This window comes from Mesoplodon bidens (genome assembly GCF_964165515.1).
Source record: "Mesoplodon bidens genome assembly, contig: HAP1_SCAFFOLD_128, whole genome shotgun sequence".
Classification (NCBI taxonomy): domain Eukaryota; kingdom Metazoa; phylum Chordata; class Mammalia; order Artiodactyla; family Ziphiidae; genus Mesoplodon; species Mesoplodon bidens.
Window position 1 is genome coordinate 1233693 of NW_027672150.1, and position 26233 is coordinate 1259925.

Below are 26233 nucleotides of genomic sequence, written 5' to 3' on the forward strand. Positions count from 1 at the left end.
GCTGCCCTTGTAAGAGGCTTAGGTGTGAACACTCGTAAGCTTCAGCAGAAAGTCCGCAAAGATTTTTTTGTGTTCCTCCAATGAGTTACCCGCGCGGACCCCTTTTTCTACAAGTGTTGGTCCACTACTCCCTCTAGAGGCTGGGAGTCAGACAGGACTGCTTTGCTGCCCCCGATCTGGGATAGTGGCTTTGGGCGGCCTGTGGCCTGGGCAGGAGTCTCCCCACGTGTGTCCCACGACCCATCTGCCTGCGAACTTCGGTCACCTGGCAGGAAGCTATGATGCCCAGACCTATGGTTAGCTTTGCATCGAGGTGTACTGCGCGGACCGGTTCCACACACACTTCAAGTAAGAGGGCGGCCTGAGTGGAAAGGTGAGAGTTTGGGCAGCTGTGCAGACCAAGAAGGCGCATTTTGGCCTGGGCCTAAATGCTTGTGACACACGACTGGGCCTGCCGGGCTCTGAGGGCCCTGCCGTGGGCCCCCTTCTCCCCTGCCCTTTGTTCAGTCACAGCAGAGATGGCCCCACACACTCCCTCAGTGAAGGCAGTGTTCCAACCTCCCTCAGCCCCGCCCCCTCTCCGCAGGTAACCATGGACAACAGATGCTGCATTCTGAGGCCAGGGCGTTCCGAGAATGCCAAGGGCAGACATGATGACCTTAAATGATTTCCTCTTGTGTCAATTTTGGTAAAGTTTAGGAGCTAGGAAATGGTCCACTTTACAGAAATGTTCAAATTTACTGGCATTTCAGATATTCTCTGCTATAACATTGTCCTGATTCTTTCTGTATATTCTTTACTTATGTTTTGGTTTTCCTTAATCAAAGTGTGTCTTTTAAATCTTGTCAAAGAATATTCTTTGGACTTACTACCTCAACTGAATTTTATACGTTTTCTGTGGTATTAAGTTCTGCTCATATCTTTATTTATCTTTTTTCTATGTTCTCAGGGTTTATTGTTTTGATCTTCTGATGTCAATTAAAACACTTGGTTATTCATTTTAATAAATCTTTTTACTTATAAAGATTTGAATTTTTAAAGATTCCAGCTTACTTGTAAATTTCTAAGGGTCAGGTCCTCTACATTGTGGCTGGCCCAAGGCCTAGTTCACAATATAGCAAAGTATATATTGACCTATTTTCCCCGCGACTTTCTGTGATTTCCTACATCTCACCTTTCTTTGCAGACAAGCCATTTGAAATAACCTTAACTTATTTCACAGCCATTAAGTCTTTGAAATAATGTGCATTTTTCAGAGAAATCTTCTTATATATTTAGGCAGAAAATCTGACCTGCCATAGTTTTCAAAACAGCATAATTTCACCCTTCTCAATGATGAATCTGTTGTAATACACAACCTTTGAGGATTTAGCTTTATCAATGACATGTACTTTAAAAATGTTTTAGAGATCCTACCAGTCTTTGAAAACATCCTTGTTCCTTGTTTCAGTTCCAGTTTTATGTATATTTTCTGCCTTGCACCTGATTATTCCAACGTCTGATCGATGGCTAAGGGAATCTAATTCTGGTATTGATTGTTTTTGCTGCTTGTCTCCCCTTGTAGCTGATTTCTTCATTATTGTGTAAATTTAGATCATGAGCTCATGTTTAGCTAAACAGCTGACCTTGTAAGAGGCTTAGGTGTGAACGCTCGTAAGCTTCAGCAGAAAGTCGGCAAAGATTTTTTTGTGTCCCTCCAATGAGTTACCCGCGCGGAAACCTTTTTCTACAAGTGTTGGTCCACTACTCCCTCTAGAGGCTGGGACTCAGACAGGACTGCTTTGCTGCCCCCGATCTGGGATAGTGGTTTTGGGCGGCCTGTGGCCTGGGCAGGAGGCACCGCACGTGTGTCCCACAACCCATCTGCCTGCGAACTTCGGTCACCTGGCAGGAAGCTATGATGCCCAGACCTATGGTTAGCTTTGCATCGAGGTGCACTGTGCGGACCGGTTCCACACACACTTCAAGTAAGAGGGCGGCCTGAGTGGAAAGGTGAGAGTTTGGGCAGCTGTGCAGACAAAGAAGGCGCACTTTGGCCTGGGCCTAAAAGCTTGTGACACACGACTGGGCCTGCCGGGCTCTGAGGGCCCTGCCCTTGGCCCCCTTCTCCCCTGCCCTTTGTTCAGTCACAGCAGAGATGGCCCCACCCACTCCCTCAGTGAAGGAAGTGTTCCAACCTCCCTCAGCCCCGCCCCCTCTCCGCAGGTTACCATGGACTACAGATGCTGCATTCTGAGGCCAGGGCGTTCCGAGAATGCCAAGGGCAGACATGATGACCTTAAATGATTTCCTCTTGTGTCAATTTTGGTAAAGTTTAGGAGCTAGGAAATGGTCCACTTTACAGAAATGTTCAAATTTACTGGCATTTCAGATATTCTCTGCTATAACATTGTCCTGATTCTTTCTGTATATTCTTTACTTATGTTTTGGTTTTCCTTAATCAAAGTGTGTCTTTTAAATCTTGTCAAAGAATATTCTTTGGACTTACTACCTCAACTGAATTTTATACGTTTTCTGTGGTATTAAGTTCTGCTCATATCTTTATTTATCTTTTTTCTATGTTCTCAGGGTTTATTGTTTTGATTTTCTGATGTCAATTAAAACACTTGGTTATTCATTTTAATAAATCTTTTTACTTATAAAGATTTGAATTTTTAAAGATTCCAGCTTACTTGTAAGTTTCTAAGGGTCAGGTCCTCTACATTGTGGCTGGCCAAAGGCTTAGTTCACAATATAGCAAAGTATATATTGACCTATTTTCCCCTCGACTTTCTGTGATTTCCTACATCTCCCCTTTCTTTGCAGACAAGCCATTTGAAATAAACTTAACTTATTTCACAGCCAATAACTCTTTGAAATAATGTGCATTTTTCAGAGAAATCTTCGTATATATTTAGGCAGAAAATCTGACCTGCCATAATTTTCAAAACAGCATAATTTCACTCTTCTCAGTGATGAATCTGTTGTATTACACAACCTTTGAGTATTTAGCTTTATCAATGACATGTACTTTAAAAATGTTTTAGAGATCCTACCAGTCTTTGAAAACATCCTTGTTCCTTGTTTCAGTTCCAGTTTTGTGTATCCTATCTGCCTTGCACCTGAATATTCCAACATCTGATGGTTGGCCTAGGGAATCTAATACTGGTATTGATTGTTTTTGCTGCTTGTCTCCCCTTGTAGCTGATTTCTTCATTATTGTGTAAATTTAGATCATCAGCTCATGTTTAGCTAAACAGCTGACCTTGTAAGAGGTTTAGGTGTGAACGCTCGTAAGCTTCAGCAGAAAGTCTGCAAAGATTTTTTTGTGTCCCTCCAATGAGTTACCCACGCGGACCCCTTTTTCTACAAGTGTTGGTCCACTACTCCTTCTAGAGGCTGGGACTCAGACAGGACTGCTTTGCTGCCCCCGATCTGGGATAGTGGCTTTGGGCGGCCTGTGGCCTGGGCAGGAGGCTCCCCACGTGTGTCCCACGACCCATCTGCCTGCGAACTTTAGTCACCTGGCAGGAAGCTATGATGCCCAGACCTATGGTTAGCTTTGCAGCGAGGTGTACTGCGCGGACCGGTTCCACACACACTTCAAGTAAGAGGTCGGCCTGAGTGGAAAGGTGAGAGTTTGGGCAGCTGTGCAGACAAAGAAGGCGCACTTTGGCCTGTGCCTAAATGCATCTGACACACGACTGGGCCTGCCGGGCTCTGAGGGCCCTGCCGTTGGCCCCCTTCTCCCCTGCCCTTTGTTCAGTCACAGCAGAGATGGCCCCACCCACTCCCTCAGTGAAGGCAGTGTTCCAACCTCCCTCAGCCCCGCCCCCTCTCCGCAGGTTACCATGGACTACAGATGCTGCATTCTGAGGCCAGGGCATTCCGAGAATGCCAAGGGCAGACATGATGACCTTAAATGATTTCCCCTTGTGTCAATTTTGGTAAACTTTAGCACCTAGGAAATGGTCCACTTTACACAAACGTTCAAATTTACTGCCATTTCATATACTCTCTGCTATAACATTGTCCTGATTCTTTCTGTATATTCTTTACTTATGTTTTGGTTTTCCTTAATCAAAGTGTGTCTTTTAATCTTGTCAAAGAATATTCTTTGGACTTACTAAATCACCTGAATTTTATACGTTTTCTATTGTATTAAGTTCAGCTCATATCTTTATTTATATTTTTTCTATGTTCTCAGGTTTATTGTTTTGATATTCTGATGTCAATAAAAACACTTGGTTATTCATTTTAAAAAATCTTTTTACTTATAAAGATTTGAACTTTTCTAGATTCCAGCTTACTTGTAAGTTTCTAAGGGTCAGGTCCTCTACATTGTGGCTGGCCTAAGTCTTAGTTCACCATAGAGCAATGTATATATTGACCTATTTTCCCCTCGACTTTCTGTGATTCCCTACATCTCACCTTTCTTTGCAGACAAGCCATTTGAAATAACCTTAACTTATTTCACGGCCAATAAGTCTTTGAAATAATGTGTATTTTTTAGAGAAATCTTCTTATATAATTAGGCAGAAAATCTGACCTGCCATAGTTTTCAAAACAGCATAATTTCAATCTTCTCAAGGTTGAATCTGTTGTATTACACAACCATTGAGTATTTAGCTTTATCAATGACATGTACTTTAAAAATGTTTTAGAGATCCTACCAGTCTTTGAAAACATCCTTTTTCCTTGTTTCAGTTCAAGTTTTATGTATACTTTCTGCCTTGCACCTGATTATTCCAACATCTGATGGTTGGCCTAGGGAATCTAATTCTGGTATTGATTGTTTTTGCTGCTTGTCTCCCCTTGTAGCTGATTTCTTCATTATTGTGTAAATTTAGATCATGAGCTCATGTATAGCTAAACAGCTGACCTTGTAAGAGGCTTAGGTGTGAACGCTCGTAAGCTTCAGCAGAAAGTCCGCAATGATTTTTTTGTGTTCCTCCAATGAGTTACCCGCGCGGACCCCTTTTTCTACAAGTGTTGGTCCACTACTCCCTCTAGAGGCTGGGAGTCAGACAGCACTGCTTTGCTGCCCCCGATCTGGGATAGTGGCTTTGGGCGGCCTGTGGCCTGGGCAGGAGTCTCCCCACGTGTGTCCCACGACCCATCTGCCTGCGAACTTCGGTCACCTGGCAGGAAGCTATGATGCCCAGACCTATGGTTAGCTTTGCATCGAGGTGTACTGCGCGGACCGGTTCCACACACACTTCAAGTAAGAGGGCGGCCTGAGTGGAAAGGTGAGAGTTTGGGCAGCTGTGCAGACAAAGAAGGCGCACTTTGGCCTGGGCCTAAATGCTTGTGACACACGACTGGGCCTGCCGGGCTCTGAGGGCCCTGCCGTGGGCCCCCTTCTCCCCTGCCCTTTGTTCAGTCACAGCAGAGATGGCCCCACACACTCCCTCAGTGAAGGCAGTGTTCCAACCTCCCTCAGCCCCGCCCCCTCTCCGCAGGTTACCATGGACTACAGATGCTGCATTCTGAGGCCAGGGCGTTCCGAGAATGCCAAGGGCAGACATGATGACCTTAAATGATTTCCTCTTGTGTCAATTTTGGTAAAGTTTAGGAGCTAGGAAATGGTCCACTTTACAGAAATGTTCAAATTTACTGGCATTTCAGATATTCTCTGCTATAACATTGTCCTGATTCTTTCTGTATATTCTTTACTTATGTTTTGGTTTTCCTTAATCAAAGTGTGTCTTTTAAATCTTGTCAAAGAATATTCTTTGGACTTACTACCTCAACTGAATTTTATACGTTTTCTGTGGTATTAAGTTCTGCTCATATCTTTATTTATCTTTTTTCTATGTTCTCAGGGTTTATTGTTTTGATCTTCTGATGTCAATTAAAACACTTGGTTATTCATTTTAATAAATCTTTTTACTTATAAAGATTTGAATTTTTAAAGATTCCAGCTTACTTGTAAATTTCTAAGGGTCAGGTCCTCTACATTGTGGCTGGCCCAAGGCCTAGTTCACAATATAGCAAAGTATATATTGACCTATTTTCCCCGCGACTTTCTGTGATTTCCTACATCTCACCTTTCTTTGCAGACAAGCCATTTGAAATAACCTTAACTTATTTCACAGCCATTAAGTCTTTGAAATAATGTGCATTTTTCAGAGAAATCTTCTTATATATTTAGGCAGAAAATCTGACCTGCCATAGTTTTCAAAACAGCATAATTTCACCCTTCTCAATGATGAATCTGTTGTAATACACAACCTTTGAGGATTTAGCTTTATCAATGACATGTACTTTAAAAATGTTTTAGAGATCCTACCAGTCTTTGAAAACATCCTTGTTCCTTGTTTCAGTTCCAGTTTTATGTATATTTTCTGCCTTGCACCTGATTATTCCAACGTCTGATCGATGGCTAAGGGAATCTAATTCTGGTATTGATTGTTTTTGCTGCTTGTCTCCCCTTGTAGCTGATTTCTTCATTATTGTGTAAATTTAGATCATGAGCTCATGTTTAGCTAAACAGCTGACCTTGTAAGAGGCTTAGGTGTGAACACTCGTAAGCTTCAGCAGAAAGTCGGCAAAGATTTTTTTGTGTCCCTCCAATGAGTTACCCGCGCGGACACCTTTTTCTACAAGTGTTGGTCCACTACTCCCTCTAGAGGCTGGGACTCAGACAGGACTGCTTTGCTGCCCCCGATCTGGGATAGTGGTTTTGGGCGGCCTGTGGCCTGGGCAGGAGGCACCGCACGTGTGTCCCACAACCCATCTGCCTGCGAACTTCGGTCACCTGTCAGGAAGCTATGATGCCCAGACCTATGGTTAGCTTTGCATCGAGGTGCACTGCGCGGACCGGTTCCACACACACTTCAAGTAAGAGGGCGGCCTGAGTGGAAAGGTGAGAGTTTGGGCAGCTGTGCAGACAAAGAAGGCGCACTTTGGCCTGGGCCTAAAAGCTTGTGACACACGACTGGGCCTGCCGGGCTCTGAGGGCCCTGCCCTTGGCCCCCTTCTCCCCTGCCCTTTGTTCAGTCACAGCAGAGATGGCCCCACCCACTCCCTCAGTGAAGGAAGTGTTCCAACCTCCCTCAGCCCCGCCCCCTCTCCGCAGGTTACCATGGACTACAGATGCTGCATTCTGAGGCCAGGGCGTTCCGAGAATGCCAAGGGCAGACATGATGACCTTAAATGATTTCCTCTTGTGTCAATTTTGGTAAACTTTAGGAGCTAGGAAATGGTCCACTTTACAGAAATGTTCAAATTTACTGGCATTTCAGATATTCTCTGCTATAACATTGTCCTGATTCTTTCTGTATATTCTTTACTTATGTTTTGGTTTTCCTTAATCAAAGTGTGTCTTTTAAATCTTGTCAAAGAATATTCTTTGGACTTACTACCTCAACTGAATTTTATACGTTTTCTGTGGTATTAAGTTCTGCTCATATCTTTATTTATCTTTTTTCTATGTTCTCAGGGTTTATTGTTTTGATTTTCTGATGTCAATTAAAACACTTGGTTATTCATTTTAATAAATCTTTTTACTTATAAAGATTTGAATTTTTAAAGATTCCAGCTTACTTGTAAGTTTCTAAGGGTCAGGTCCTCTACATTGTGGCTGGCCAAAGGCTTAGTTCACAATATAGCAAAGTATATATTGACCTATTTTCCCCTCGACTTTCTGTGATTTCCTACATCTCCCCTTTCTTTGCAGACAAGCCATTTGAAATAAACTTAACTTATTTCACAGCCAATAACTCTTTGAAATAATGTGCATTTTTCAGAGAAATCTTCGTATATATTTAGGCAGAAAATCTGACCTGCCATAATTTTCAAAACAGCATAATTTCACTCTTCTCAGTGATGAATCTGTTGTATTACACAACCTTTGAGTATTTAGCTTTATCAATGACATGTACTTTAAAAATGTTTTAGAGATCCTACCAGTCTTTGAAAACATCCTTGTTCCTTGTTTCAGTTCCAGTTTTGTGTATCCTATCTGCCTTGCACCTGAATATTCCAACATCTGATGGTTGGCCTAGGGAATCTAATACTGGTATTGATTGTTTTTGCTGCTTGTCTCCCCTTGTAGCTGATTTCTTCATTATTGTGTAAATTTAGATCATCAGCTCATGTTTAGCTAAACAGCTGACCTTGTAAGAGGTTTAGGTGTGAACGCTCGTAAGCTTCAGCAGAAAGTCTGCAAAGATTTTTTTGTGTCCCTCCAATGAGTTACCCACGCGGACCCCTTTTTCTACAAGTGTTGGTCCACTACTCCTTCTAGAGGCTGGGACTCAGACAGGACTGCTTTGCTGCCCCCGATCTGGGATAGTGGCTTTGGGCGGCCTGTGGCCTGGGCAGGAGGCTCCCCACGTGTGTCCCACGACCCATCTGCCTGCGAACTTTAGTCACCTGGAAGGAAGCTATGATGCCCAGACCTATGGTTAGCTTTGCAGCGAGGTGTACTGCGCGGACCGGTTCCACACACACTTCAAGTAAGAGGTCGGCCTGAGTGGAAAGGTGAGAGTTTGGGCAGCTGTGCAGACAAAGAAGGCGCACTTTGGCCTGTGCCTAAATGCATCTGACACACGACTGGGCCTGCCGGGCTCTGAGGGCCCTGCCGTTGGCCCCCTTCTCCCCTGCCCTTTGTTCAGTCACAGCAGAGATGGCCCCACCCACTCCCTCAGTGAAGGCAGTGTTCCAACCTCCCTCAGCCCCGCCCCCTCTCCGCAGGTTACCATGGACTACAGATGCTGCATTCTGAGGCCAGGGCATTCCGAGAATGCCAAGGGCAGACATGATGACCTTAAATGATTTCCCCTTGTGTCAATTTTGGTAAACTTTAGCACCTAGGAAATGGTCCACTTTACACAAACGTTCAAATTTACTGCCATTTCATATACTCTCTGCTATAACATTGTCCTGATTCTTTCTGTATATTCTTTACTTATGTTTTGGTTTTCCTTAATCAAAGTGTGTCTTTTAATCTTGTCAAAGAATATTCTTTGGACTTACTAAATCACCTGAATTTTATACGTTTTCTATTGTATTAAGTTCAGCTCATATCTTTATTTATATTTTTTCTATGTTCTCAGGTTTATTGTTTTGATATTCTGATGTCAATAAAAACACTTGGTTATTCATTTTAAAAAATCTTTTTACTTATAAAGATTTGAACTTTTCTAGATTCCAGCTTACTTGTAAGTTTCTAAGGGTCAGGTCCTCTACATTGTGGCTGGCCTAAGTCTTAGTTCACCATAGAGCAATGTATATATTGACCTATTTTCCCCTCGACTTTCTGTGATTCCCTACATCTCACCTTTCTTTGCAGACAAGCCATTTGAAATAACCTTAACTTATTTCACGGCCAATAAGTCTTTGAAATAATGTGTATTTTTTAGAGAAATCTTCTTATATAATTAGGCAGAAAATCTGACCTGCCATAGTTTTCAAAACAGCATAATTTCAATCTTCTCAAGGTTGAATCTGTTGTATTACACAACCATTGAGTATTTAGCTTTATCAATGACATGTACTTTAAAAATGTTTTAGAGATCCTACCAGTCTTTGAAAACATCCTTTTTCCTTGTTTCAGTTCAAGTTTTATGTATACTTTCTGCCTTGCACCTGATTATTCCAACATCTGATGGTTGGCCTAGGGAATCTAATTCTGGTATTGATTGTTTTTGCTGCTTGTCTCCCCTTGTAGCTGATTTCTTCATTATTGTGTAAATTTAGATCATGAGCTCATGTATAGCTAAACAGCTGACCTTGTAAGAGGCTTAGGTGTGAACGCTCGTAAGCTTCAGCAGAAAGTCCGCAATGATTTTTTTGTGTTCCTCCAATGAGTTACCCGCGCGGACCCCTTTTTCTACAAGTGTTGGTCCACTACTCCCTCTAGAGGCTGGGAGTCAGACAGCACTGCTTTGCTGCCCCCGATCTGGGATAGTGGCTTTGGGCGGCCTGTGGCCTGGGCAGGAGTCTCCCCACGTGTGTCCCACGACCCATCTGCCTGCGAACTTCGGTCACCTGGCAGGAAGCTATGATGCCCAGACCTATGGTTAGCTTTGCATCGAGGTGTACTGCGCGGACCGGTTCCACACACACTTCAAGTAAGAGGGCGGCCTGAGTGGAAAGGTGAGAGTTTGGGCAGCTGTGCAGACAAAGAAGGCGCACTTTGGCCTGGGCCTAAATGCTTGTGACACACGACTGGGCCTGCCGGGCTCTGAGGGCCCTGCCGTGGGCCCCCTTCTCCCCTGCCCTTTGTTCAGTCACAGCAGAGATGGCCCCACACACTCCCTCAGTGAAGGCAGTGTTCCAACCTCCCTCAGCCCCGCCCCCTCTCCGCAGGTTACCATGGACTACAGATGCTGCATTCTGAGGCCAGGGCGTTCCGAGAATGCCAAGGGCAGACATGATGACCTTAAATGATTTCCTCTTGTGTCAATTTTGGTAAAGTTTAGGAGCTAGGAAATGGTCCACTTTACAGAAATGTTCAAATTTACTGGCATTTCAGATATTCTCTGCTATAACATTGTCCTGATTCTTTCTGTATATTCTTTACTTATGTTTTGGTTTTCCTTAATCAAAGTGTGTCTTTTAAATCTTGTCAAAGAATATTCTTTGGACTTACTACCTCAACTGAATTTTATACGTTTTCTGTGGTATTAAGTTCTGCTCATATCTTTATTTATCTTTTTTCTATGTTCTCAGGGTTTATTGTTTTGATCTTCTGATGTCAATTAAAACACTTGGTTATTCATTTTAATAAATCTTTTTACTTATAAAGATTTGAATTTTTAAAGATTCCAGCTTACTTGTAAATTTCTAAGGGTCAGGTCCTCTACATTGTGGCTGGCCCAAGGCCTAGTTCACAATATAGCAAAGTATATATTGACCTATTTTCCCCGCGACTTTCTGTGATTTCCTACATCTCACCTTTCTTTGCAGACAAGCCATTTGAAATAACCTTAACTTATTTCACAGCCATTAAGTCTTTGAAATAATGTGCATTTTTCAGAGAAATCTTCTTATATATTTAGGCAGAAAATCTGACCTGCCATAGTTTTCAAAACAGCATAATTTCACCCTTCTCAATGATGAATCTGTTGTAATACACAACCTTTGAGGATTTAGCTTTATCAATGACATGTACTTTAAAAATGTTTTAGAGATCCTACCAGTCTTTGAAAACATCCTTGTTCCTTGTTTCAGTTCCAGTTTTATGTATATTTTCTGCCTTGCACCTGATTATTCCAACGTCTGATCGATGGCTAAGGGAATCTAATTCTGGTATTGATTGTTTTTGCTGCTTGTCTCCCCTTGTAGCTGATTTCTTCATTATTGTGTAAATTTAGATCATGAGCTCATGTTTAGCTAAACAGCTGACCTTGTAAGAGGCTTAGGTGTGAACGCTCGTAAGCTTCAGCAGAAAGTCGGCAAAGATTTTTTTGTGTCCCTCCAATGAGTTACCCGCGCGGACACCTTTTTCTACAAGTGTTGGTCCACTACTCCCTCTAGAGGCTGGGACTCAGAAAGGACTGCTTTGCTACCCCCGATCTGGGATAGTGGTTTTGGGCGGCCTGTGGCCTGGGCAGGAGGCACCGCACGTGTGTCCCACAACCCATCTGCCTGCGAACTTCGGTCACCTGGCAGGAAGCTATGATGCCCAGACCTATGGTTAGCTTTGCATCGAGGTGCACTGCGCGGACCGGTTCCACACACACTTCAAGTAAGAGGGCGGCCTGAGTGGAAAGGTGAGAGTTTGGGCAGCTGTGCAGACAAAGAAGGCGCACTTTGGCCTGGGCCTAAATGCTTGTGACACACGACTGGGCCTGCCGGGCTCTGAGGGCCCTGCCCTTGGCCCCCTTCTCCCCTGCCCTTTGTTCAGTCACAGCAGAGATGGCCCCACCCACTCCCTCAGTGAAGGAAGTGTTCCAACCTCCCTCAGCCCCGCCCCCTCTCCGCAGGTTACCATGGACTACAGATGCTGCATTCTGAGGCCAGGGCGTTCCGAGAATGCCAAGGGCAGACATGATGACCTTAAATGATTTCCTCTTGTGTCAATTTTGGTAAACTTTAGGAGCTAGGAAATGGTCCACTTTACAGAAATGTTCAAATTTCCTGGCATTTCAGATATTCTCTGCTATAACATTGTCCCGATTCTTTCTGTATATTCTTTACTTATGTTTTGGTTTTCCTTAATCAAAGTGTGTCTTTTAAATCTTGTCAAAGAATATTCTTTGGACTTACTACCTCAACTGAATTTTATACGTTTTCTGTGGTATTAAGTTCTGCTCATATCTTTATTTATCTTTTTTCTATGTTCTCAGGGTTTATTGTTTTGATTTTCTGATGTCAATTAAAACACTTGGTTATTCATTTTAATAAATCTTTTTACTTATAAAGATTTGAATTTTTAAAGATTCCAGCTTACTTGTAAGTTTCTAAGGGTCAGGTCCTCTACATTGTGGCTGGCCAAAGGCTTAGTTCACAATATAGCAAAGTATATATTGACCTATTTTCCCCTCGACTTTCTGTGATTTCCTACATCTCCCCTTTCTTTGCAGACAAGCCATTTGAAATAAACTTAACTTATTTCACAGCCAATAACTCTTTGAAATAATGTGCATTTTTCAGAGAAATCTTCGTATATATTTAGGCAGAAAATCTGACCTGCCATAATTTTCAAAACAGCATAATTTCACTCTTCTCAATGATGAATCTGTTGTATTACACAACCTTTGAGTATTTAGCTTTATCAATGACATGTACTTTAAAAATGTTTTAGAGATCCTACCAGTCTTTGAAAACATCCTTGTTCCTTGTTTCAGTTCCAGTTTTGTGTATCCTATCTGCCTTGCACCTGAATATTCCAACATCTGATGGTTGGCCTAGGGAATCTAATACTGGTATTGATTGTTTTTGCTGCTTGTCTCCCCTTGTAGCTGATTTCTTCATTATTGTGTAAATTTAGATCATCAGCTCATGTTTAGCTAAACAGCTGACCTTGTAAGAGGTTTAGGTGTGAACGCTCGTAAGCTTCAGCAGAAAGTCTGCAAAGATTTTTTTGTGTCCCTCCAATGAGTTACCCACGCGGACCCCTTTTTCTACAAGTGTTGGTCCACTACTCCTTCTAGAGGCTGGGACTCAGACAGGACTGCTTTGCTGCCCCCGATCTGGGATAGTGGCTTTGGGCGGCCTGTGGCCTGGGCAGGAGGCTCCCCACGTGTGTCCCACGACCCATCTGCCTGCGAACTTTAGTCACCTGGCAGGAAGCTATGATGCCCAGACCTATGGTTAGCTTTGCAGCGAGGTGTACTGCGCGGACCGGTTCCACACACACTTCAAGTAAGAGGTCGGCCTGAGTGGAAAGGTGAGAGTTTGGGCAGCTGTGCAGACAAAGAAGGCGCACTTTGGCCTGGGCCTAAATGCATCTGACACACGACTGGGCCTGCCGGGCTCTGAGGGCCCTGCCGTTGGCCCCCTTCTCCCCTGCCCTTTGTTCAGTCACAGCAGAGATGGCCCCACCCACTCCCTCAGTGAAGGCAGTGTTCCAACCTCCCTCAGCCCCGCCCCCTCTCCGCAGGTTACCATGGACTACAGATGCTGCATTCTGAGGCCAGGGCATTCCGAGAATGCCAAGGGCAGACATGATGACCTTAAATGATTTCCCCTTGTGTCAATTTTGGTAAAGTTTAGGAGCTAGGAAATGGTCCACTTTACAGAAATGTTCAAATTTACTGGCATTTCAGATATTCTCTGCTATAACATTGTCCTGATTCTTTCTGTATATTCTTTACTTATGTTTTGGTTTTCCTTAATCAAAGTGTGTCTTTTAATCTTGTCAAAGAATATTCTTTGGACTTACTACATCACCTGAATTTTATATGTTTTCTATTGTATTAAGTTCTGCTCATATCTTTATTTATATTTTTTCTATGTTCTCAGGTTTATTGTTTTGATATTCTGATGTCAATTAAAACACTTGGTTATTCATTTTAAAAAATCTTTTTACTTATAAAGATTTGAACTTTTCTAGATTCCAGCTTACTTGTAAGTTTCTAAGGGTCAGGTCCTCTACATTGTGGCTGGCCTAAGTCTAAGTTCACCATATAGCAATGTATATATTGACCTATTTTCCCCTCGACTTTCTGTGATTCCCTACATCTCACCTTTCTTTGCAGACAAGCCATTTGAAATAACCTTAACTTATTTCACGGCCAATAAGTCTTTGAAATAATGTGTTATTTTTAGAGAAATCTTCTTATATAATTAAGCAGAAAAATCTGACCTGCCATAGTTTTCAAAACAGCATTATTTCACTCTTCTCAATGTTGAATCTGTTGTATTACACAACCATTGAGTATTTAGCTTTATCAATGACATGTACTTTAAAAATGTTTTAGAGATCCTACCAGTCTTTGAAAACATCCTTTTTCCTTCTTTCAGTTCAAGTTTTATGTATACTTTCTGCCTTGCACCTGATTATTCCAACATCTGATGGTTGGCCTAGGGAATCTAATCCTTGTATTGATTGTTTTTGCTGCTTGTCTCCCCTTGTAGCTGATTTCTTCATTATTGTGTAAATTTAGATCATGAGCTCATGTTTAGCTAAACATCTGACTTTGTAAGAGGCTTAAGTGTGAACACTCATAAGCTTCATCAGAAAGTCCGCAAAGATTTATTTGTGTCCCTCCAATGAGTTGCCTGCGAGGACCCCGTTTCCTACAAGGGTTGGTCCACTACTCCCTCTAGAAGCACGGCCTCAGACAGGGCTGCTTTGCGCCCCACGATCTGGGGCAGTGGCATTGGGCGGCCTGTGGCCTGGGGAGGAGCCTCTCTGCGTGTGTCCCAGGGACACATCTTCCTGCGAACTTCGGTCACCTGGCAGGAATCTACGATGCCCAGAACTATGCAGCGAGGTGTAATGCGTGGACAAGTTCCACACACACTTCAAGTAAGAGGGCGGCCTGAGTGGAAAGGTGAGAGTTTGTGCCGCTGTGCAGACAAAGAAGGCGCCCTTTGTCCTGGGCCTAAATGCTTGTGACACCCCACTGGGCCTGCCGGGCTCTGAGGGCCCTGCCCTGGGCCCCCTGCTCCCCTGCCCTTTGTTCAGTCACAGCAGAGATGGCCACACCCACTCCCTCTGTGAGGGCAGTGTTCCAAACTCCCTCAGCCCCGCCCTCTCTCGGCAGGTTACCATGGACTAAAGATGTTGTATTCTGAGTCCAGGGCATTCCGAGAATGCCAAGGGCAGACATGATGACCTTAAATGATTTCCTCTTGTGTCAGTTTTGGTAAATTTTAGGAGCTAGGAACTTGTCCACTTTACACAAACGTTCAAATTTACTGGCATTTCATATATTCTCTGCTACAACATTGTCCTGATTCTTTCTGTATATTCTTTACTTATGTTTTGGTTTTCCTTAATCAAAGTGTGTCTTTTAAATCTTGTCAAAGAATATTCTTTGGACTTACTACCTCAACTGAATTTTATACGTTTTCTGTGGTATTAAGTTCTGCTCATACCTTTATTTATCTTTTTTCTATGTTCTCAGGGTTTATTGCTTTGATCTTCTGATGTCAATTAAAACACATGGTTATTCATTTTAATAAATCTTTTTACTTATAAAGATTTGAGTTTTTAAAGATTCCTGCTTACTTGTAAGTTTCTAAGGGTCAGGTCCTCTACATTGTGGCTGGCCAAAGGCTTAGTTCACAATATAGCAAAGTATATATTGACCTATTTTCCCCGCGACTTTCTGTGATTTCCTACATCTCACCTTTCTTTGCAGACAAGCCATTTGAAATAAACTTAACTTATTTCACAGCCAATAACTCTTTGAAATAATGTGCATTTTTCAGAGAAATCTTCGTATATATTTAGGCAGAAAATCTGACCTGCCATAATTTTCAAAACAGCATAATTTCACTCTTCTCAATGATAAATCTGTGGTATTACACAACCTTTGAGTATTTAGCTTTATCAATGACATGTACGTTAAAAATGTTTTAGAGATCCTACCAGTCTTTGAAAACATCCTTGTTCCTTGTTTCAGTTCCAGTTTTGTGTATACTTTCTGCCTTGCACCTGATTATTCCAACATCTAATGGTTGGCCTAGGGAATCTACTTCTGGTATTGATTGTTTTTGCTGCTTGTCTCCCCTTGTAGCTGATGTCTTCATTATTGTGTAAATTTAGATCATGAGCTCATGTTTAGCTAAACAGCTGACCTTGTAAGAGGCTTAGGTGTGAACGCTCGTAAGCTTCACCAGAAAGTCCGCAAAGATTTTTTTGTGTCCCTCCAATGAGTTACCCACGCGGACCCCTTTTTCTACAAGTGTTGGTCCACTACTCCCTCTAGAGGCTGGGACTCAGACAGGACTGCTTTGCTACCCCCGATCTGGGATAGTGGTTTTGGGCGGCCTGTGGCCTGGGCAGGAGGCACCGCACGTGTGTCCCACAACCCATCTGCCTGCGAACTTCGGTCACCTGGCAGGAAGCTATGATGCCCAGACCTATGGTTAGCTTTGCATCGAGGTGCACTGCGCGGACCGGTTCCACACACACTTCAAGTAAGAGGGCGGCCTGAGTGGAAAGGTGAGAGTTTGGGCAGCTGTGCAGACAAAGAAGGCGTACTTTGGCCTGGGCCTAAATGCTTGTGACACACGACTGGGCCTGCCGGGCTCTGAGGGCCCTGCCCTTGGCCCCCTTCTCCCCTGCCCTTTGTTCAGTCACAGCAGAGATGGCCCCACCCACTCCCTCAGTGAAGGCAGTGTTCCAACCTCCCTCAGCCCCGCCCCCTCTCCGCAGGTTACCATGGACTACAGATGCTGCATTCTGAGGCCAGGGCATCCCGAGAATGCCAAGGGCAGACATGATGACCTTAAATGATTTCCTCTTGTGTCAATTTTGGTAAACTTTAGGAGCTAGGAAATGGTCCACTTTACACAAACGTTCAAATTTACTGCCATTTCACATACTCTCTGCTATAACATTGTCCTCATTCTTTCTGTATATTCTTTACTTATGTTTTGGTTTTCCTTAATCAAAGTGTGTCTTTTAATCTTGTCAAAGAATATTCTTTGGACTTACTACATCACCTGAATTTTATATGTTTTCTATTGTATTAAGTTCTGCTCATATCTTTATTTATATTTTTTCTATGTTCTCAGGTTTATTGTTTTGATATTCTGATGTCAATTAAAACACTTGGTTATTCATTTTAAAAAATCTTTTTACTTATAAAGATTTGAACTTTTCTAGATTCCAGCTTACTTGTAAGTTTCTAAGGGTCAGGTCCTCTACATTGTGGCTGGCCTAAGTCTAAGTTCACCATATAGCAATGTATATATTGACCTATTTTCCCCTCGACTTTCTGTGATTCCCTACATCTCACCTTTCTTTGCAGACAAGCCATTTGAAATAACCTTAACTTATTTCACGGCCAATAAGTCTTTGAAATAATGTGTTATTTTTAGAGAAATCTTCTTATATAATTAGGCAGAAAAATCTGACCTGCCATAGTTTTCAAAACAGCATAATTTCACTCTTCTCAATGTTGAATCTGTTGTATTACACAACCATTGAGTATTTAGCTTTATCAATGACATGTACTTTAAAAATGTTTTAGAGATCCTACCAGTCTTTGAAAACATCCTTTTTCCTTGTTTCAGTTCAAGTTTTATGTATACTTTCTGCCTTGCACCTGATTATTCCAACATCTGATGGTTGGCCTAGGGAATCTAATCCTTGTATTGATTGTTTTTGCTGCTTGTCTCCCCTTGTAGCTGATTTCTTCATTATTGTGTAAATTTAGATCATGAGCTCATGTTTAGCTAAACATCTGACTTTGTAAGAGGCTTAAGTGTGAACACTCATAAGCTTCATCAGAAAGTCCACAAAGATTTATTTGTGTCCCTCCAATGAGTTGCCTGCGAGGACCCCGTTTCCTACAAGGGTTGGTCCACTACTCCCTCTAGAAGCACGGCCTCAGACAGGGCTGCTTTGCGCCCCACGATCTGGGGCAGTGGCATTGGGCGGCCTGTGGCCCGGGGAGGAGCCTCTCTGCGTGTGTCCCAGGGACCCATCTTCCTGCGAACTTCGGTCACCTGGCAGGAATCTACGATGCCCAGAACTATGCAGCGATGTGTAATGCGTGGACAGGTTCCACACACACTTCAAGTAAGAGGGCGGCCTGAGTGGAAAGGTGAGAGTTTGTGCCGCTGTGCAGACAAAGAAGGCGCCCTTTGTCCTGGGCCTAAATGCTTGTGACACCCCACTGGGCCTGCCGGGCTCTGAGGGCCCTGCCCTGGGCCCCCTGCTCCCCTGCCCTTTGTTCAGTCACAGCAGAGATGGCCACACCCACTCCCTCTATGAGGGCAGTGTTCCAAACTCCCTCAGCCCCGCCCCCTCTCGGCAGGTTACCATGGACAAAAGATGTTGTATTCTGAGTCCAGGGCATTCCGAGAATGCCAAGGGCAGACATGATGACCTTAAATGATTTCCTCTTGTGTCAGTTTTGGTAAATTTTAGGAGCTAGGAACTTGTCCACTTTACACAAACGTTCAAATTTACTGGCATTTCATATATTCTCCGCTACAACATTGTCCTGATTCTTTCTGTATATTCTTTACTTATGTTTTGGTTTTCCTTAATCAAAGTGTGTCTTTTAAATCTTGTCAAAGAATATTCTTTGGACTTACTACCGCAACTAAATTTTATACGTTTTCTGTGGTATTAAGTTCTGCTCATACCTTTATTTATCTTTTTTCTATGTTCTCAGGGTTTATTGCTTTGATCTTCTGATGTCAATTAAAACACTTGGTTATTCATTTTAATAAATCTTTTTACTTATAAAGATTTGAGTTTTTAAAGATTCCTGCTTACTTGTAAGTTTCTAAGGGTCAGGTCCTCTACATTGTGGCTGGCCAAAGGCTTAGTTCACAATATAGCAAAGTATATATTGACCTATTTTCCCCGCGACTTTCTGTGATTTCCTACATCTCACCTTTCTTTGCAGACAAGCCATTTGAAATAAACTTAACTTATTTCACAGCCAATAACTCTTTGAAATAATGTGCATTTTTCAGAGAAATCTTCTTATATATTTAGGCAGAAAATCTGACCTGCCATAATTTTCAAAACAGCATAATTTCACTCTTCTCAATGATAAATCTGTGATATTACACAACCTTTGAGTATTTAGCTTTATCAATGACATGTACGTTAAAAATGTTTTAGAGATCCTACCAGTCTTTGAAAACATCCTTGTTCCTTGTTTCAGTTCCAGTTTTGTGTATACTTTCTGCCTTGCACCTGATTATTCCAACATCTGATGGTTGGCCTAGGGAATCTACTTCTGGTATTGATTGTTTTTGCTGCTTGTCTCCCCTTGTAGCTGATGTCTTCATAATTGTGTAAATTTAGATCATGAGCTCATGTTTAGCTAAACAGCTGACCTTGTAAGAGGCTTAGGTGTGAACGCTCGTAAGCTTCACCAGAAAGTCCGCAAAGTTTTTTTTGTGTCCCTCCAATGAGTTACCCACGCGGACCCCTTTTTCTACAAGTGTTGGTCCACTACTCCCTCTAGAGGCTGGGACTCAGACAGGACTGCTTTGCTGCCCCCGATCTGGGATAGTAGCTTTGGGCGGCCTGTGGCCTGGGCAGGAGGCTCCCCACGTGTGTCCCACGACCCATCTGCCTGTGAACTTCGGTCACCTGGCAGGAAGCTATGATGCCCAGACATATGGTTAGCTTTGCAGCGAGGTGTACTGCGAGGACCGGTTCCACAGACACTTCAAGTAAGAGGGCGGCATGAGTGGAAAGGTGAGAGTTTGGGCAGCTGTGCAGACAAAGAAGGCGCACTTTGGCCTGAGCCTAAATGCTTCTGACACACGACTGGGCCTGCCGGGCTCTGAGGGCCCTGCCGTTGACCACCTTCTCCCATGCCCTTTGTTCAGTCACATCAGAGATTGCCCCACCCACTCCCTCAGTGAAGGCAGTGATCCAAACTCCCTCAGCCCCACCCCCACTCCGCAGGTTACCATGGACTACAGATACTGCATTCTGCGGCCAGGGCATCCCGAGAATGCCAAGGGCAGACATGATGACCTTAAATGATTTCCTCTTGTGTCAATTTTGGTAAACTTTAGGAGCTAGGAAATGGTCCACTTTACAGAAATGTTCAAATTTACTGGCATTTCAGATATTCTCTGCTATAACATTGTCCTGATTCTTTCTGTATATTCTTTACTTATGTTATGGTTTTCCTTAATCAAAGTGTGTCTTTTAATCTTGTCAAAGAATATTCTTTGGACTTACTACCTCAACTGAATTTTATACGTTTTCTGTGGTATTAAGTTCTGCTCATATCTTTATTTACCTTTTTTCTATGTTCTCAGGGTTTATTGTTTTGATCTTCTGATGTCAATTAAAACACTTGGTTATTCATTTTAATCATCTTTTTACTTATAAAGATTTGAATTTTTAGAGATTCCAGCTTACTTGTAAGTTTCTAAGGGTCAGGTCCTCTACATTGTGGCTGGCCAAAGGCTTAGTTCACAATATAGCAAAGTATATATTGACCTATTTTCCCCTCGACTTTCTGTGATTTCCTACATCTCACCTTTCTTTGCAGACAAGCCATTTGAAATAACCTTAACTTATTTCACAGCCAATAAGTCTTTGAAATAATGTGCATTTTTCAGAGAAATCTTCTTATATATTTAGACAGAAAATCTGACCTGCCATAGTTTTCAAAACAGCATAATTTCACTCTTCTCAATGATGAATCTGTTGTATTACACAACCTTTGAGTATTTAGCTTTATCAATGACATGTACTTTAAAAATGTTTTAGAGATCCTACCAGTCTTTGAAAACATCCTTGTTCCTTGTTTCAGTTCCAGTTTTATGTATATTTTCTGCCTTGCACCTGATTATTCCAACGTCTGATCGATGGCTTAGGGAATCTAATTCTGGTATTGATTGTTTTTGCTGATTGTCTCCCTCTGTAGCTGATTTCTTCATTATTGTGTAAATTTACCTCATGAGCTCATGTTTAGCTAAACATCTGACTTTGTAAGAGGCTTAGGTGTGAACACTCGTAAGCTTCATCAGAAAGTCCGCAAAAATTTATTTGTGTCCCTCCAATGAGTTGCCCGCGAGGACCCCGTTTTCTACAAGGGTTGGTCCACTACTCCCTCTAGAGGCACGGCCTCAGACAGGGCTGCTTTGCGCCCCACGATCTGAGGCAGTGGCATTGGGCGGCCTGTGGCCCGGGGAGGAGCCTCTCTGCGTGTGTCCCAGGGACCCATCTGCCTGCGAACTTCGGTCACCTGGCAGGAATCTATGATGCCCAGACCTATGGTTAGCTCTGCAGCGAGGTGTACTGCGCAGACAGGTTCCACACACACTTCAAGTAAGAGGGCGGCCTGAGTGGAAAGGTGAGAGTTTGTGCCGCTGTGCAGACAAAGAAGGCGCCCTTTGTCCTGGGCCTAAATGCTTGTGACACCCCACTGGCCCTGCCAGGCTTTGATGGCCCTGCCCTGGGCCCCCTGCTCCCCTGCCCTTTGTTCAGTGACATCAGAGATGGCCACACACACTCCCTCTGTGAGGGCAGTGTTCCTACCTCCCTCAGCCCCGCCCCCTCTCCGCAGGTTACCATGGACTACAGATGCTGCATTCTGAGTCTAGGGCATTCCGAGAATGCCAAGGGCAGACATGATGACCTTAAATGATTTCCTCTTGTGTCAGGTTTGGTAAATTTTAGGAGATACAAACTGGTCCACTTTACACAAACGTTCAAATTTACTGGCATTTCATATACTCTCTGCTATAACATTCTCCTGATTCTTTCTGTATATTCTTTACTTATGTTTTGGTGTTCCTTAATCTAAGTGTGTCTTTTAATCTTGTCAAAGACTATTCTTTGGACTTACTACATCACCTGAATTTTATACGTTTTCTATTGTATTAAGTTCTGCTCATATCTTTATTTATATTTTTTCTATGTTCTCAGGTTTATTGTTTTGATCTTCTGATGTCAATAAAAACACTTGGTTATTCAATTTAATAAATCTTTTTACTTATAAAGATTTGAACTTTTCACGATTCCAGCTTACTTGTAAGTTTCTAAGGGTCAGGTCCTCTACATTGTGGCTGGCCTAAGTCTTAGTTCACCATATAGCAATGTGTATATTGATCTATTTTCCCCTCGACTTTCTGTGATTCCCTACATCTCACCTTTCTTTGCACTCAAGCCATTTGAAATACCCTTAACTTATTTCACAGCCAATAAGTCTTTGAAATAATGTGTATTTTTTAGAGAAATCTTCTTATATAATTAGGCAGAAAATCTGACCTGCCATAGTTTTCAAAACAGCATAATTTCACTCTTCTCAATGATGAATCTGTTGTATTACACAACCATTGAGTGTTTAGCTTTATCAATGACATGTACTTTAAAAATGTTTTAGAGATCCTACCAGTCTTTGAAAACATCCTTGTTCCTTGTTTCAGTTCCAGTTTTGTGTATACTTTCTGCCTTGCACCTGATTATTCAACATCTAATGGTTGGCCTAAGGAATCTAATTCTGGTATTGATAGTTTTTGCTGCTTGTCTCCCCTTGTAGCTGATTTCTTCATTATTGTTTAAATTTAGATCATGAGCTCATGTTTAGCTAAACAGCTGACCTTGTAAGAGGCTTAGGTGTGAACGCTCGTAAGCTTCAGCAGAAAGTCGGCAAAGATTTTTTTGTGTCCCTCCAATGAGTTACCCACGCGGACACCTTTTTCTACAAGTGTTGGTCCACTACTCCCTCTAGAGGCTGGGACTCAGACAGGACTGCTTTGCTACCCCCGATCTGGGATAGTGGTTTTGGGCGGCCTGTGGCCTGGGCAGGAGGCACCGCACGTGTGTCCCACAACCCATCTGCCTGCGAACTTCGGTCACCTGGTAGGAAGCTATGATGCCCAGACCTATGGTTAGCTTTGCATCGAGGTGCACTGCGCGGACCGGTTCCACACACACTTCAAGTAAGAGGGCGGCCTGAGTGGAAAGGTGAGAGTTTGGGCAGCTGTGCAGACAAAGAAGGCGCACTTTGGCCTGGGCCTAAATGCTTGTGACACACGACTGGGCCTGCCGGGCTCTGAGGGCCCTGCCCTTGGCCCCCTTCTCCCCTGCCCTTTGTTCAGTCACAGCAGAGATGGCCCCACCCACTCCCTCAGTGAAGGCAGTGTTCCAACCTCCCTCAGCCCCGCCCCCTCTCCGCAGGTTACCATGGACTACAGATGCTGCATTCTGAGGCCAGGGCGTTCCGAGAATGCCAAGGGCAGACATGATGACCTTAAATGATTTCCTCTTGTGTCAATTTTGGTAAACTTTAGGAGCTAGGAAATGGTCCACTTTACAGAAATGTTCAAATTTACTGGCATTTCAGATATTCTCTGCTATAACATTGTCCTGATTCTTTCTGTATATTCTTTACTTATGTTTTGGTTTTCCTTAATCAAAGTGTGTCTTTTAAATCTTGTCAAAGAATATTCTTTGGACTTACTACCTCAACTGAATTTTATACGTTTTCTGTGGTATTAAGTTCTGCTCATATCTTTATTTATCTTTTTTCTATGTTCTCAGGGTTTATTGTTTTGATTTTCTGATGTCAATTAAAACACTTGGTTATTCATTTTAATAAATCTTTTTACTTATAAAGATTTGAATTTTTAAAGATTCCAGCTTACTTGTAAGTTTCTAAGGGTCAGGTCCTCTACATTGTGGCTGGCCAAAGGCTTAGTTCACAATATAGCAAAGTATATATTGACCTATTTTCCCCTCGACTTTCTGTGATTTCCTACATCTCCCCTTTCTTTGCAGACAAGCCATTTGAAATAAACTTAACTTATTTCACAGCCAATAACTCTTTGAAATAATGTGCATTTTTCAGAGAAATCTTCGTATATATTTAGGCAGAAAATCTGACCTGCCATAATTTTCAAAACAGCATAATTTCACTCTTCTCAATGATGAATCTGTTGTATTACACAACCTTTGAGTATTTAGCTTTATCAATGACATGTACTTTAAAAATGTTTTAGAGATCCTACCAGTCTTTGAAAACATCCTTTTTCCTTGTTTCAGTTCAAGTTTTATGTATACTTTCTGCCTTGCACCTGATTATTCCAACATCTGATGGTTGGCCTAGGGAATCTAATTCTGGTATTGATTGTTTTTGCTGCTTGTCTCCCCTTGTAGCTGATTTCTTCATTATTGTGTAAATTTAGATCATCAGCTCATGTTTAGCTAAACAGCTGAACTTGTAAGAGGTTTAGGTGTGAACGCTCGTAAGCTTCAGCAGAAAGTCTGCAAAGATTTTTTTGTGTCCCTCCAATGAGTTACCCACGCGGACCCCTTTTTCTATAAGTGTTGGTCCACTACTCCTTCTAGAGGCTGGGACTCAGACAGGACAGCTTTGCTGCCCCCGATCTGGGATAGTGGCTTTGGGCGGCCTGTGGCCTGGGCAGGAGGCTCCCCACGTGTATCCCACGACCCATCTGCCTGCGAACTTTAGTCACCTGGCAGGAAGCTATGATGCCCAGACCTATGGTTAGCTTTGCAGCGAGGTGTACTGCGCGGACCGGTTCCACACACACTTCAAGTAAGAGGTCGGCCTGAGTGGAAAGGTGAGAGTTTGGGCAGCTGTGCAGACAAAGAAGGCGCACTTTGGCCTGTGCCTAAATGCATCTGACACACGACTGGGCCTGCCGGGCTCTGAGGGCCCTGCCGTTGGCCCCCTTCTCCCCTGCCCTTTGTTCAGTCACAGCAGAGATGGCCCCACCCTCTCCCTCAGTGAAGGCAGTGTTCCAACCTCCCTCAGCCCCGCCCCCTCTCCGCAGGTTACCATGGACTACAGATGCTGCATTCTGAGGCCAGGGCATTCCGAGAATGCCAAGGGCAGACATGATGACCTTAAATGATTTCCCCTTGTGTCAATTTTGGTAAACTTTAGCACCTAGGAAATGGTCCACTTTACACAAACGTTCAAATTTACTGCCATTTCATATACTCTCTGCTATAACATTGTCCTGATTCTTTCTGTATATTCTTTACTTATGTTTTGGTTTTCCTTAATCAAAGTGTGTCTTTTAATCTTGTCAAAGAATATTCTTTGGACTTACTAAATCACCTGAATTTTATACGTTTTCTATTGTATTAAGTTCAGCTCATATCTTTATTTATATTTTTTCTATGTTCTCAGGTTTATTGTTTTGATATTCTGATGTCAATAAAAACACTTGGTTATTCATTTTAAAAAATCTTTTTACTTATAAAGATTTGAACTTTTCTAGATTCCAGCTTAGTTGTAAGTTTCTAAGGGTCAGGTCCTCTACATTGTGGCTGGCCTAAGTCTTAGTTCACCATAGAGCAATGTATATATTGACCTATTTTACCTCGACTTTCTGTGATTCCCTACATCTCACCTTTCTTTGCAGACAAGCCATTTGAAATAACCTTAACTTATTTCACGGCCAATAAGTCTTTGAAATAATGTGTGTTTTTTAGAGAAATCTTCTTATATAATTAGGCAGAAAATCTGACCTGCCATAGTTTTCAAAACAGCATAATTTCACTCTTCTCAATGTTGAATCTGTTGTATTACACAACCATTGAGTATTTAGCTTTATCAATGACATGTACTTTAAAAATGTTTTACAGATCCTACCAGTCTTTGAAAACATCCTTTTTCCTTGTTTCAATTCAAGTTTTATGTATACTTTCTGCCTTGCACCTGATTATTCCAACATCTGATGGTTGTCCTAGGGAATCTAATTCTGGTATTGATTGTTTTTGCAGCTTGTCTCCCCTTGTAGCTGATTTCTTCATTATTGTGTAAATTTAGATCATGAGCTCATGTTTAGCTAAACAGCTGACCTTGTAAGAGGCTTAGGTGTGAACGCTCGTAAGCTTCAGCAGAAAGTCCGCAAAGATTTTTTTGTGTTCCTCCAATGAGTTACCCGCGCGGACCCCTTTTTCTACAAGTGTTGGTCCACTACTCCCTCTAGAGCCTGGGAGTCAGACAGGACGGCTTTGCTTCCCCCGATCTGGGATAGTGGCTTTGGGCGGCCTGTGGCCTGGGCAGGTGTCTCCCCACGTGTGTCCCACGACCCATCTGCCTGCGAACTTCGGTCACCTGGCAGGAAGCTATGATGCCCAGACCTATGGTTAGCTTTGCATCGAGGTGTACTGCGCGGACCGGTTCCACACACACTTCAAGTAAGAGGGCGG